We start from the raw sequence: 4,975 nt of genomic DNA on the forward strand, positions 1-4,975 counted from the left end.
TCAAAATGAATCTAAGTAGATCACACTTGACCATATTTTTCCTTACGTAAAAACTACAAAACACAACCAATTGAAAGTGTGTGAATAGTGCAAAATTCAAAAATACTACAAAAAAGGGCAAAGATAACACGGTTAAATTAACTCTTATCTTAGCAACTGTTATGTAAAAACAAATTTAACATTTTGACATAAGAACTGTTATCTTAGCTTGTAATTAGTTAACACTTATCTTAATGTGTGTTATCTTTGCCATTAAAATTATTAGGTGGTGTTTTTTTTTAATTTTTTAATGGCAACGTGGTGCTTCAATTTATTATTAATAATAATAAATTCTGTAAAAATAATTATATTCAAAATAACGGTTTACTTGCTGGAAATTAGGAACCAAATTACCCTTGCTAAACCCTTTTGCAATTTCGCTATCACCACACGCGAAAATTCTGCATCGTCATCGTCGTCTGCATCAGTTTCGCGAGCCGATGGTGGTGACGCCGACGATCCTCCTCCGCTTCGTCCGACTCGCCGACCCTAAATCCTCCTCTCACTTCTCGTTCGACGCGCCGTCTTGTCTGCATCGTCGTCGGCATCTGCTCGTCGTCGGGAACGTAGACCACGGTCTGTTTTCTTTGATTCTTGAATTTTTTGCTTTGATTGAGATATTGTTCTTCTGTTTCTTTTGATTTCAGTATATAATCTAGTATTTCTTTTTTCGAAGGACCATAACCTTTTGACAAACGAGATCCTTTTCCTTTCAAGTTGGTGTTCATATATAGACACTAAAGTAAATTACCACTTGAAATCAAATTAAATTAAACATAATACATATAAGTTTACATTAATTTGGCTCTAGTAGCAGTCGATGAACTGCAGTAGGTAGGTAGCTAGCCAGGAGAAGTACAATAAGAATAAGGAGGTCTAAAGTTGGAGCTGCTATTTTGTAGGTCGTTGGCTTAAAGGTAAACACGCCGTAGTGCACAATTGGTGGCACTGAACTGAAGTATCATGATAGCATAAGCTGCTATGTACTACGAAATATATTTTTGGGGAATGAAGTTCCATTATCATTGGCATTAACATGTGGTTTCTTCACAAATTATATCCACTTATTAAAAAATTGTAGTAAGTTTGTCTGTATATGAGGATATTTGTGGTTTGCTACTCCAAGCTAATGAAAGCAACAGTAGGCTCTTGTTTGCAGATCCTTGAATGTTTTGCTTACAAATCCGATCTGGGTACTCGTCACTCGGATGCAGGTACTTTCAGATTTTTCCTTTACGTGACACTGATGCATGAGGGATTGTGGAAAGTGTGTCCGAAGTTGGTTCCTGGCTCATGTTGTTAGATTCAATCTTGTCAACGTTGCAGCTTCTTTCCCCTTTTTCCTTTTCCTTTCGGGGGTGTGGGTGGGTGGGCTGGGCATACTGTATGCAGAAACATTCTGGTTAGCTAATAGATTAATTAAAGGATAGAATACTGGCTGTGAAGTGGAGAAAATAGTATTAAAAGAAATCCTTGGATATGGAGTTTAAGGGAATCGACTAGGACATTATATTTTGAATACGTGCAAGTAGGAAATGTATTATTTCTTGAACATGTGTGCTCTCAAATAAGCATAAGTGGGAATTTCCATGATGAATATATTGTTCCATGATGAATATATTGAGCTCATTCTTGCATCACACATTTTGAGAGTGTGCAGAATCTACTTCAGAGCTCGTGATTTAATCTTATGTTTTGCAGCGTCTTTGTTCATATACACAAACCCAAGCAAAAAGAAATATATGCTGGACACCTGCTGGCTGCAGTTAAGATTTTGCTTGTCTAACTTTTGTATGCACTGTTTAGGGTGAAATGTATGATGCATGTGGAATGTGGATTGACTTGCAGCTTAGTATATTTCACTTTTTGGAGCAGCTGTTTATAGTCTGTTCTAATGCAAAACTTTCATTCGCGTTCGAGTGTCATCTTATTTATTTTTAGGTTTCTGTCTGACATTTCTAAATTTTTGTTTTGGTAAACTTAATTTTTGTAAGGATCTTTTTCCTCTTGGTTATTCTCAAACAATCTGCAAGCTATCTGGTTCTATGTGTAGGAGTTTTTGTGAAGCTTTTTATTGAGATAACTAATGAATTTTCTGAAATATTGTTCTACAACATTTCATAAGCACCAAAAAGTACTTAATTCCACAATAGCATTTGATTGACTACAAGCTGGAAAACTAGCATATTTTCCTATATTTGCATTCCCTATTCAAATTCGGAATCTTCATCATTGTCAGATGATGGCTGCTGAGACTCATCACTGTCAGATGGCTGCTGAGACTCATCACTGTCGCTCAGAATGTATGTTATCGGTTTCCTGTTCCCCTGTTGTGGTCTAGGTCTTGATGGCATAACTTCATTAATGGTATCCAAAGAATTTTCTTTATTGTTGTCTTCAGAATTAGGCTCTACTTCTTCCATTCTGTTCAAAACAAACCCACTTTTCTTATGGAAAGGAGAAGGCCTCATCCTCCTTACCTTCGCCTCAGGTGATGTGTCTGTTGTATCTGAAGCTTTGAAGCTATCAGTTATCAGCTTTTGTCCTGCCTGTGATGTCTTACTGGCTGCCCCTCTTTTCTTTGTTCCTGCAGCAGCTCACCCCTTCCTTTCATCACATGTTCTGCAAATTCAGGCTCAAAGTTGCCATCATCATTTGAGATGTCTTCGACTACTTTGGCATCTGCATGTATTGGTGCATCAAATTCCATTCCTGTTCGAGACAAGAAAATCAATTACTAACAAATAATCCAATTTTTTAATTTTTAGGAAGTAAGGAATGGAAATTCACCAGCTTCTTTTTCAAGAGAGGAATCCAACTGCTAGGCAGCAAGCCGTTGTCTTAGATCTGACTTTCATTTCATTTTTGATACACACAAATATTATTCATTGTCTATATTAAAGTATTTGTGATTTCTTGTGTATAGTGCCCTCGCCAACCGCCTGGTACTCTAGACTGTGGATATTATGTGTGTCGCTACATGCTTGAGACGGTACAGTTGAGGCGACTAGTTATTCCTGATAAGGTACTTGAACATTAGTTATAATTTGGCTTTTAAAAATTTCTAAATGATTACGAATCTTTCAGACTGTAGATTTTTATCTATGTTATATTAGAGAGATGAAGAGTATTTTGGATAAATTGGTTGAAAAATACTTGATTATTATTTTATATCTGAATGATCTTGCTACAACTATGATAAATTAATTTGTGCACGATTAATTATAAAGTTTAATTACTTTTCAAGTTTTTATATATGAATACTTATTTTGTAATTACCTTTATTGTAGTACTATCAAGGCATTGGTCCAACATATTCTCAAGAGAAAATTGATGAACTCAGAGAGTTGTGGATTACATATGTCAAAGATCAACACGAAGCACAAATGATGAATGAGTTCGAACTTTTCGCCTAATTTTTTTAACCTTATTCCACTTTTGGACATACATTATATTTTTTGGATTTGGATATTGATATCATGTGGATGTGGCTATGGGATAGATTTGATCTTGTTATGATTTAGATTAATATTAATATGTATATATAGTAGTTTTTTTAGAAGTTTAGATTTATGAATATTAGTTGAATTATTTTGTAATATAAAGAATTTTGGAAGTTTGGAATATCAATTTAATTTATTGGTTGTGAGATCTTATGGGTTGAGTATTAATTATACAACAGATACAGGTATTGTATCGTCAATCTCTGCATGCTGCCTACCGTCAATAATATATGCGCGTGAAATGATAATTTTAAAAAATATCATAGATAACATTATAGGTAATATATGTTATATATATTATAGGAAAACATAACAGTTATTCAAGATAAGTGTTAAATTTTCCTTCTTTCAATTTGTCATATAAATAGCAAACATAACACTTATTTACAAAATGTGTTATCTAGTGGCATAACCTACATTATAAATGACTGTTATGTTTTCTTTGGCAAACATAACACTTTCATCAGGTGTTATGTTTACTTTACATTACATTGACTTGGATAACACCTCAAAACTGTTATGTAAAGCCTTATTTAACAGTCATCTTTGCCCTTTTTTTGTAGTAGTGAATGTCAGCTATTTTAAAACGAGGAATAAGTATAATGTTATTAAAAATGTCAGATAAGAAAACATAAATGTATACATATTTTTGGAATATAAAGTTGATTTTTCAATTTGAATAGTAATAAAAAAACAAAACTACACAAATATATTAAAAGGTGTGCGTGACAATGTATACACACCACGTGGCACCTCTGTTACTCCACTAGAATTGTTCAATATGCACATAAGTCATGTCAATTAACAAAAGTAAAATTAACTTGCAACAAGATTTGAACCCATGACGTCTTGTTATTATCCATGACACAATTACCATATCAACCAACTTTTAATCATGCTTTAAGTGTTTACATTATTATATTTGTACCTTTTTAAATGTTGAGTTTTTCTTAATATATTTTAATAGGAATGAAAAAAATGCACATAAAGTTTGGAAAACAAAACTAATCTGAGACAACGTGCGAGCCCAAACACTAATTAACTGTTCATATGTCGTGTCTTGTTACATTGTTTTACCAGCTTTATCCTGGGGAATTAATTAGACGGCTAAAGACAGCCTTATAGATACCAACTAAGCAACAAGCGCAGATGTAATCTCTTATTAGTCTCCTCCCTTGTAATTTTATTGTAAGACTTGAGATTTAGCCTTTTTTTTAAGTTTTCAATTATCAGCAAAGAACTTAGTATTTATTTAATACGACTTTGAACAACGTCTTTCTTTAGCACCTCAAAGAATGATACGAATGCAACTACGGCTGACCTTCTTAGAATAATCCAACCAATTGACTAACTAAGAATAATCTAGAGTATTAGATAACCTAAAAATGCTAACGAGTTGAGTCCGAGTTTTGGGTTGCGTATATGGAAGCATA

The 4,975-nt window shown here is 33.7% G+C and overlaps 1 long non-coding RNA gene across 11 annotated transcripts; it reads left to right on the top strand.

Annotated features, from left to right (window-relative positions):
* Positions 1-277: 277 nt before the first annotated feature.
* Positions 278-3,688, top strand: LOC125494020 (uncharacterized). Of its 11 annotated transcripts, XR_007270362.2 has the most exons (5): positions 622-1,253; positions 1,741-1,804; positions 2,279-2,342; positions 2,441-3,064; positions 3,330-3,688. It is a non-coding gene; the product is annotated as an uncharacterized LOC125494020 (long non-coding RNA). The 11 variants fall into 11 exon arrangements; XR_008970040.1 differs by adding an exon at positions 278-615 and having other exon boundaries at positions 942-1,253; positions 1,741-3,064; XR_008970044.1 differs by adding an exon at positions 278-615 and having other exon boundaries at positions 1,182-1,253; positions 1,741-3,064.
* Positions 3,689-4,975: the final 1,287 nt, after the last annotated feature.

Source organism: Beta vulgaris, chromosome 6 (assembly GCF_026745355.1).
Source record: "Beta vulgaris subsp. vulgaris cultivar EL10 chromosome 6, EL10.2, whole genome shotgun sequence".
Lineage (NCBI taxonomy): Eukaryota > Viridiplantae > Streptophyta > Magnoliopsida > Caryophyllales > Amaranthaceae > Beta > Beta vulgaris.